This window comes from Eupeodes corollae, chromosome 2 (assembly GCF_945859685.1).
Source record: "Eupeodes corollae chromosome 2, idEupCoro1.1, whole genome shotgun sequence".
In the NCBI taxonomy this organism is placed as follows: Eukaryota; Metazoa; Arthropoda; class Insecta; order Diptera; family Syrphidae; genus Eupeodes; species Eupeodes corollae.
The window spans coordinates 74,286,994-74,297,876 of record NC_079148.1 but is presented as its reverse complement, the minus strand read 5'-3'; positions in this window follow the sequence as shown (position 1 = coordinate 74,297,876).

Below are 10,883 nucleotides of genomic sequence, written 5' to 3'. Positions count from 1 at the left end.
TTCAGAGAAGGTTTAAAAAGTGAATTAATTAGAAAATAATATTAATATGCATTTAACCACGAGTTGCAAAGAGAACGCCAGTACGACACTAAAGCATTGGCCGAAACAGTTCGTACAAATGTTCCACAATAAGATCAGTAACAAAAAATAGCATACGATACGAGTACTTTGATAGAAGCTATCAATAGTGAAACTGGTATAATTTATTTCCTTAATGCTTCCGGAAAACGGGAAAAACGCTCTTAGATTGATTGATTTCAGTGACGATCAAATCTGAAAATGATGGAGCTTTTGCATGGGTTGCATGTGTAATAGCTGCAACTATGCAAGAAGGCGGGCGAACATGCACATTCTGCCTTGAAATTACAACTAAACATGCAAATCAACTAAACACCAATTTGCAACATCATCTAAAATAGCGCAATGGCCAAGATCTTACAGGAAAGCAAATTGATTGTTTGGAATGAATGAATAATGGCCCATAAAAGATCACGGAGTCGCTGGACAGAACGTTGAAAGATCTTCATGACAACTTCGTGGTGGGGGCATGATTCTGTTGTCAAGTGATTTTCGTGAGCATCTTCCAGTTATTACTCGATAAATTGTTGCTCATGGACTAAATGCATGAATAGAATAAAAATATTTATAATTTTTAGAATAAGATAAGACTGTGTTCGCGGATCAGTTGTAAGATATTATTATTATTAATTTTAATATAATGCCCGTGTTTTTTGTCATTCTATATAGTATAGTAGAAAGTTCCCAAGAAAATGCATCGGCAGTATCCAGATTTTTGTATTTAAAAATTGGTACTACTGAAAAAAGATCTGTCAGAATAATAATTAAAAAAAAAAACAAAACTACAAGAAAGTTTGGTGAAAATCAAAAGTTGAAATTAACTTCAGCAAAAAAACTAACTAAAACTAATGAAATGGTTAATTTTCAAGAAGAAATGGGAAGAAAAAATCTGGAAATTGAGATTCTATAAAAAAAATCATTTAACAATTGCAGCTTTGACATAAAATAAAAACTTCAACAAGCGGGTTTGTTCGTAGACTACTACAGTAACATGTGGTGTTGAAGCGAGCTTGAAGTTCACCTCAATTCTTTATATACCTGAATCGAGTTGAAATGAACTTTATTCGACTCGATTCCGGTCGGGAATCGGTGTCAAGTCAAAATTTCTGAAGAAAAACAAGTGTGGAGGAGTTGGTTTTACGGATAATGCATTTTGGTCTTTTTTGCATGTTTGTGTACAAAAAATACAGTTTTGTTTTCATCGAATTAATAAGAAATGCACGTTCAGTAGGTAGCATATTCTTATATGGTGCTGAACTATTCAGTTCTTCATTGTTTAACACGAATCAAGCTTTCTCACTTGCACTTCATAAGAAACATCGAAACACCGTTTGCATTTTAGAAAGTGTTGTCAAACTTAATCATTTTTAAATCTTCTTGTCCGGTGGAAACAACAAAAAGATATAATCCTTTAGTGGAAACATAGCAAAACTTAATTATCTTTTCTATTCTTGCAAAATAAGCCCAGTTTGTCTATTTTCATTAACAAAACTAAGTAATATCAACAGCAACAGATTGATTTGTTCGCCAATGGAAAACACATGATTCCAAATGCACAACTACTCAACGAACACAGCCATCGAGATACAAATACAATATCAATCGTACCAACATTAGAGAACGAAACCGTATAAGACCCATTCGAGACTTGTATAAATGTCAAAAACCCATCCGTAGTAATATTCTACTTTAACTTTCATAGTGCGGACATTGTTTTTGTTATTCGTATAAAATCATACTTTAATATTGATAGATTTTCCAACAAAACACTGTTAATGTGTAACACAGGTATTTTAACAAAAAGTCTGCTAAGATGCCATTTTATAATGTAGATTTTGGTATTGTATATTAAACCGATGAAAAAATTTGTAATCGATACGGTTTGTCGAATTTAAAATTGTTGACATTTTTTGACGTTTCAAAGTCCCTCGAATCTACGTACGCTTGGGAAGATTTTTTCGGCGTCCAAGACTCAAGAACCAGTAGAGATATCGACTTCAAATACATTTTGTTATACAGATAATGATTTAGAAAGATGCAGAAAAGACTTTCAAAAATATTGAATGTGTGCTTTTTTCCACTGCAATTTAAAAACAAATTGAAATTGTTGGTTAACCCAAAATATCTCACGAACCAATAACGCTAGCGACTTGAATAAAATATATTATATCATACATATATTGTTACATGATTCCAAACTGATGTAATTTTGAAAAAATTGACTGACGTTCAATTTTTGACGGTTTTTTTATAAATCAAAAAACTGAAAATAAAACTTCATAAAAATTAATTTTTGCCTCAAACAGCTTTTAAAAAATTGAAAATATTGGCTTCAAACTAATTCCATTTTATAGAAAATATTGTTTTTGACATTCAGTAAAATTATAATTAAAATTCGACACAAATATTTTTCATAAAATTAGTAATAAGTAATTGATTTTCGATTCTTCATATTTTTTGAATAATTGAAGGCATTCACTTCAAAATGATGATATTGTTTTAAGAAAAATCCAATCTGTATTTGTTTACATATCAAATAAAAAAGTTCAAGAAATTCTTATAAAATTGGTAAAAATTGTGTTTCGACTCAAAATCACATTAACTAAAATTTATTTTGAAATTTAACCATTTAATCATAAGCAAAATATTGTTTGGTAGTTTAAAGTTGATGTTTTAGAAAAATTCAAATGACATGGTTTTCGAAATGTGGTTTGTAATTTTTGTTTAACTTTATTTTATAAAAAAAATGTTTTTTAAAATATAAAAGCAATTATAAATGAAAAGTGCGTACCTATAACTTTTGACCATATTACTTAGTGATAGCTATTTTAAAATTGCATCCTGTTTTTCTTTACGTTTATCTGATTCGATTTTAAAAAAATATTTATATTATATTCTGAAACTATGTAGAATTGACGATATTCTTATATTGTATTTAATGTTTCTACTTTCAAAACAAGGTTTGTCAAAGTTGAATGCAGTTAAGTAAAGGAGCAAAGTTTTTGAGTCTTACATTTTAAATCTTACATTTTAAATAATTTGGAGAGTATGTGATTCGTGTTTTATTAGTTTAAGAGTGTCTTGATAATTTTATCATATCTTAGTCTTAGTCCAAACAGAGCTGAAATAAAAAATGCTTGAGTGACAGATTAGTTTTAAAACAATATTTCGACGGCCAGTTTTTTTGACAAAGTCCTAGTCTCTAAAGTTCTAGTCTTAAAACTTAATTGAGTTTTAAGTCATTTCTTCATTAAGTGCTCATGCGTTAGAACTCTGATTTAGATCTCAGTTTGAGATAGAACTTCGATTTATAAGGATTTAAATATGGGGTGTAGGATATTAGAACTTGGGTTAGCAATATTTTAACTTCTTTCGAAAGGCCTAGTTTTAGATTCATTCCGGTTTTGGATTAAATTTCAGACTTCAAGGTTTTTTACGCGCAATAATAAAGTAGTTTTACAAAATATATAAACATAAACAGTTTTCATAAATAGAGGATACATAGTTTAAAATGTCGTAGACGCTGACAGTTTCATAAAGCGTTAAAGTTACGTATGCATTTAAACCCATTGAACATTAAACCCTTTATTTTTATTTTACATATGTTTCGCAATCATGGGTGAGAGAACGTGATACAGATTAACGTTTATAATAACCACCATTATTGTGCCAGCACAGATAGACACAAGAGCTGTTCAAATTATGCCGAGAAAAAATATCCAACTTAAAATAGTCAATATTCGCATGGTCTGTCAAAACGTCCGTATTTACCGTGTTTCATATGCATTCGAAGAAATAGTTAAAAATACTAAACTTTTGTCAATATTGCATATTTCATCTCGATAATATTCTTTTGATTGAATCCATTAAACACACGATATCTTGAAACTGTTCAATTAAATACTTCGTATAATTTAAATTGCATGCATGATATCATAGATTGCAGCACACGAAACCAATTTCTTATAAATATACATAAATATATATATGCATGTACGTACTTGTGTACATTTACCGAGATTTAAAATTCCTAATACTCAAAAATGGATTTAAAAATGATTAGATGTGAAGAAATACTAAAGTTCTAAACGTTTTTATAAAGTTAAGGAAATTGCATTTTTGACCATGTTTTTCAATCTAAATTAGCTTGTAAAAAAACGGAACAAAAAATGGAAAAAGCTTGTATCTAGACCTAGCGAGTAAAGCTTTACAGAATTAGGATATCGTCTACTGTTTCGTCAAATCGTGCGAACAGTTTTGAAAAACACTACTTTTAGGAAAACGTGTTTAAAAATAAATGTTTCAATTAAACATGATTGACAGAACTTTGTTTGATGCTCGATATCTCGTAAACCAGCATGCTTTTGGTCAAACCCTTTACAGAGCATGTTTTAAGTTATGTCTACATTAGAAATATGCAAACAAGAAAATCGTTTTTTTTTTTAACCGCAAAGGTAGACTGATCCCTTGAGAAATATATTCCAGAGTTCCTAACATCACATACGAGTAGATATTTTTTTGGATAAGTTAACATTTATTTGATTTTTTTTCGGAAATTATTTAAAAACTATGTAAGATGATAAAGATAAATTAATACAAAATGTTAATTAACATACTCGTAAATGTTTATGCATAGCTCTATTTTTAAAATGTGTTTATTCCAAATTTTAAGCAATTTATTTTCGACCTTTCTAAGAGGATTTAAATGGTTAAGAGTTATTTTCTTATCATGATTTGCATTGACACATAAGACAACTAAACCAAGAGCAAGAACTACATATAGCAGCCTATAGAAAAAACAACTTCATATAAGCTGTGTCATAACATACTAAACAGATAACACTGTTTGCTAATGAAACTTTTAGATTTGCAATCTATATTTTATGTATCTAATAACTAATTTAACGAAACCAAATACAACGTATTAAGAACCTGCGTCAAACCAAGGAAATGATACTAAAATTAATAAATGTCATCGTAAAGCAAAATATTATTAATATTAGAATTCTTTTTTTTCTTTTAATTTATTAATAACTTTTAGATCGTATGAATAGCGTAAGTTGTAGGCTTTGCGTATTTGTTTTTTTTTTTTAATTATTTTAGCAAACAATAGCCGACTTTTATTTTGATAAGATATAAATCTGTTGTCTATGAGTTTGGCGTCGCGTCGCTCGTTCAAAACTAATTCGGTACTTTGATAATATTTAGTTTTTAATTTTTAATTCCTTGTTTTGATCAGCTCGATTAACATCAATAAGAAAACATTTATACATTTTTATCAGTAGTAATATTGTAACCCATATATCAACAAAATCAAACGCTAGTATAAAATATTCCATTCCATAAATAGACGTTTAAAAATAGTTATGGTTATTTTTATTTGTGAAGAGATTAAAAGTATTGATTTCAGCTTTCTTTGTTTATATCAAGAAAACAAAAATAATTCCATTATTAGTTTAAATGTCTAAAAACAAAATTAAGCCCCACCTTTAAAGTATCAGTGAGATTTTGATACACAAGAAATTTAATGTGTTTTCTTTAATTTTTGATAAAACCTGGAATTAAAAACTGCTTCTATAATTATTTTACATTACATTACATTACATTTCACACTACTCTGCACATAAATGTGCAGACTAGAGAACACAGCACCTTGAGCAACTAGGCTATGTAAGGTGATAACAACACAAGACATTAATACAAGACAGAAGGACAGAAGAGAAAGAACAACAGAAAGAAAGAACGAACACATGACAACAGCACGCAGTAGGTTTCGAGACGGTCCCCCATCTTTCTACTAACCACGCTCACTGATGCTTGATCTCGGTGATCGATGGGAACCGAAGCTTTATCAGTGGCTAGGCCGTTGCCTAGTTCCTGAAATGGAACTCAAATTATTATTATTTTTGTAATATTCGTGGGCTTAGATCGAATTTTCTTTCTGCGTACTCCCATACTGCTTTAAACAGGCCAGCTGTATTGGCACTAAGTGAAACCCAAGTGGGTGAGGATTCCGATCCCGCTGCATTCTTTATTCAAGGGTATAACTTGGTGCCATTATTCTTTTCCCACCATGGTCTCGCCATATACATTAGGAATGATGTTGCTTATCAGTTTTTGCCAATATGGTCTCTGCACCAATTCTTTTTTCAATTTTATGTGGTTTAAATTTTCCGTGAATAAGCAAATCATTCACTATTGCTTCCTAAATCGAAGCCCCAATCTAGACATAGTGTCAACTCCTCGTAAATTTGATGCTTTGTCTAATTCCATCCAAAGAATTGTTTCGTCCTATCCTGGCACTGAAATCGTTGTAACGGGCGATTTCAATGTACACAATTCTTCATGGCTTCAACATTCGGGCCAGTCAACACCAGAAGGAGTGTGTGCTGAGATCTTCGCTGAATTAAACCACCTAACTCGGCTGGTCAACGATCCCACTCGAATATCGGACGTGGTAGGTCGAGCAGAAAACACTTTTGACTTGTTTCTTACGTCTGACCCTGGTAAGTACATTATTAGTGTTCTATCTCCTCTAGGCTCATCTGACCATTGTGTCATATCAGCAAATTTCTCGTGTAAAAATTCTCCAGTTAAAGAAAGAGCTCCTAAGAGAACCGTTTGGCAATACGAGAAAGCCAACTGGGACGGTCTCAATAATTATTTTAGGATCTTTAACTGGTCACTATGCTTCCTCGATAGTGACGTTGACGCCAGCGCTGATATAATCACAAGTTTGATTCTCCTGGGAATGAGAACTTTTATCCCGAATAGGGATCAGACCTAAGGAAAACGCATGGTTTGATGCGAGCTGTAAATATGTTTTTAGGGTCAAGAAGGTAAGTTTCCGTTGTTTTAAAGCCAATCCAACTGAGTAAAACCGAAATAAGTTCAAGCAAGCCAGGAAGGCCTGCAACGCCTATATTCGACGGGCCAAATTTTTACATGACCAAAAATTACGGCAAGAAATACTGCAATGTCCCAAAGGCATTAAAAATTTTTCGTCATTTGTAAAAAATATGAGGAATTCTTCCTCTTCCTCGGTTCCAACGCTCGTTGTGAATGACACTCCATTTGTTAGCTCTTTAGAGAAAGCAAATCTCTTTGCTAGGCAGCTCGCTACCAATTCAACTCTGCCAGTGAGTGTTATGACTCCGCCTGTACTTGAGCGAATTAATGATTCTATGGGGCAAATCTTTTTTCGCACTCGTACTGTAGTGAGAGTCCTAAAAGATCTTAACATACACAAATCTGCTGGTCCGGATGGTATCCCCGCTATTGTTCTGAAAAGGTGTTCTTCATCGCTGGAAAAACCGAGTGTAAGCTTTTTCATCTGTCCTACTCCTCAGGTCTCGTTCCGAGCGGATGGAAAACCGCATTTGTCCAGCCTATTCCCAAAAAAGGCGAATCTTCCTCACCGTCTAATTATCGACCGATTGCACTTACGTCCCATCTTTCCAAGGTCATGGAAACGCTGATAAATTATCAGCTCAAGAAATATCTTAAAGAACGGAAGCTTCTTAATGACCGACAGTATGGCTTTCGTAGCAATAGGTCCACTGGTGATCTCATGGTTCATCTCACCGAACAGTGGAACAAATCTTTACATAGTTTTGGAGAAAGTAAGATTATTGCACTTGATATTTCAAAAGCATTTCATAGGGTTTGGCATCAGGCTCTCTTACCGAAAATGCGTGCTTTCAGTTTGCATGAATCCCTCCTTTCCTTCATTGGATTAGTAATTACCTTTCAAATCGTTCAATACAAGTTGTATTGGATGGATTCAAGTCTTACACCCACAAAATAAATGCTGGTGTGCCCCAGGGCTCTGTTCTATCTCCAACACTCTTTCTCATTTTTATTAATGATCTCCTGTCTGCAACATCTAATCCAATACATTGTTTCGCTGACGACAGTACTCTTAGCTTTTCATATTCGTTTTCAGATTCACACCCCTCTTCTTCGGATGTGGAACTGCAACGACAAAATATTATAAGCTCATTAAATGCCGACCTAAACAGCATTGTACAATGGGGAATAAGAAACCGCGTGGAATTTAATGCTTCGAAAACGCAATGCTGTCTTGTATCGTTAAAGAGAAGTATACCCCCCTTGCCATTATCCATAAATGGCACTTGCATCGAGGAAACTGAACATCTCGATGTTCTCGGTATGTGTATCACCAACCACCTTTTGTGGAACGATCACATACGCGATGTCGCCAAAAATGCCGCAAGATGTTTGGTTTTCTAAGGCGATGCAAGAAGTTTTTCTCCCCCTCTGATCTGGCTGTTATTTACAAGACTTATGAGCTGGTGCTCCTGCAACTTACTTAAGCCTCTTGGATAGTATTGAACGTAGAGCATTTAGATTGATTGGTGATATTACCATCATAAGATTATTTACGTCACTTGAACATCGTAGAAATGTTTCTTGTCTCACCCTCTTTTACCGTTATTTTAATTTTGTATGCTCTAGAGAAATAACTAGCTGCATTCCTCCCCTTAAACAGTTCAACCGTAATACTCGCGCTTCTACGAATGCTCATCAATATACCCTCGAGCCCAACTTCGTTCGTACTGTCAAGTACAGAGATTCGTTCTTTAGCCGAACTATGCGAATGTGGAATGCCTTGCCACACTCTGTCTTCCCCAGCTATTGCAATATTCAGGAATTAAAAACCAATGTGCGCTGACACCCCCTTTCAACCCTTCTCTCCTTTTCCTAGTGCTCACACTGTGTCTACATAATAAGGGTAGTTATCCATTTGAGTGTGCGCTTATTATAAAAAAAAAAATTCCTTGATGTTAAAATAACAATTTATATAAGTTAATTATTTACATCTTAAAGACATACAAAAATGTATAATCAATTCAGTGATTCCAGGCACAAAAGAATATTCTTATTTAAATTGAAACGTGCATTGTTTTACTTACATTTTTATTAAACCGATAAAAACTAGTAAAATAAGAATATTGTGTTATTATTATTGTATTATTAATATTTTGATGCATTGATCAAAATTATTAAGAAGAATGAAAATAGAGAAATAAAATGGATATATTGTGAAGTATAGAGTCTACAACTTTATAAAAAAGAACTCTCTGACAAATATAAACATATTTCGATGATAATATAAATAAAGGGTGTTTTTAGAGGTGTAAAACTTTGCAATTGAATAGATATGAGTTTCTTTTTATTTGATCTAAAATTTACTTTTTATCAAGAAATGATTTTTGTGTATTATAATTTAAATATAATTTCTGATGTAGTTTAATTTGAAGGAACAATTTTCGGTTACTTTTTTAAAATTGTTGTTCTGTAAGTGATCTATTATTTCGGGTGTTTAGGCGTTGACTAGTAACTTCACGTATTTCCAAAGAAAATAGTCAGGCGGCATTACATCTCAAGACGTCGAAGGACAGTTCATGGATTCGTAACGTGAAACAATGCGGTTACTAAACCTTTCCTTCAATAAATTAATGGCGATACGATCGCCTTCTTGTTGAAACCCTAACACATCATGGTTGTTTAACCAAAAGTGAGCTCCATCTCTAAACATAATACATATGATTATTCAGGTGATAAAGTTAGAGACATTTTTTTTTCAGAATTTTGGGGGCTGTCTCGAAGTGCCCTCGATTGGAAAATGTCGAGATCCTACTCTTTTCGCTGGCTGACGACCACGATCTTCGTACCGCTCTTTTTTCGAGTCTTTGAGCAACCAAAGCCTCTGATAAATTTACCAAAAAAGGTTTGAATGGCAACTCCTTCCATTAATCTCTCTATAAAACTTAATCATTTTCGGGCAAGGAACTTGAATTTTTTCACCGGTCTTCTAGGTTCTTGTAACAACTTCCATATCATTGTTAGGCAGTTGCTAAGCACTAGAACCTCTTTGGTATCTAGCCATTTCACGCTTAAAAGCCCACCTGAAGATTCTTTGAACTCAGGCTCACCCCTCTGCAATTTTCTTCCAAATTTGGCAACGTTTTTTCGATTGGACATAATGGTTTCCACCGATGGATATCCAATAGATTTAAATAATTTGACCGATGTGAAAAAACGGTCAAATTATAGGTTTACATCTATGTATGTACTTCATTTATCGTGCCAGCCAATTTATTAACGATTTTCTAGCCCAAAGATCCCTCAAGTGCTTCTTACTCTTTTCCTCTGTAAATGTTAAAATCATACGTCTTCATGAAGATTGTTATTACCGATTTCAGGAACAGAGATATATCTTCATCTAAACCTTCTCCAGAGCTTGAATCCTGGTTGTCTTCTGTTTACGATTTATCACTTGGATCTGGTCGAAATGAATTATCACTATCAGAAGAAAAGTCTGCTCCACTCGAATTTTCTCCTTCATCATTCAATAATCTTTCAATTTCTTCATGGTCCATTAAAGTCTAAGAATGAAAGTAGTATAATGCAGTAGCCTAAAGTTCCGGGCGTAACTTATAAGTACCAACATACAGGAAGAATGGTACACTATTGTACCATCCACTTTTATTTGATGATTATTGTTCTATTTTGATCTAAATCACTTACCTTTTATAATATTATCAGATTTTATAAATTTATGATGTATGTAATCACAGTTTTTACCCAAAATACTTAATTTGTATGCACTAAACTACAAAAAAAGAACACAAGCTCGAGTTTCTGTGCGAGTAAAAACTTTGGAATAAAATAATGTTCAGTACCTAACTGAAATTTCAGAACAGCCATTATATTTTGTTCGCGAAATACTCACGAACGATCTGGTACAAATTTGGTTTGATTATGGGGGCCCTGTGAAA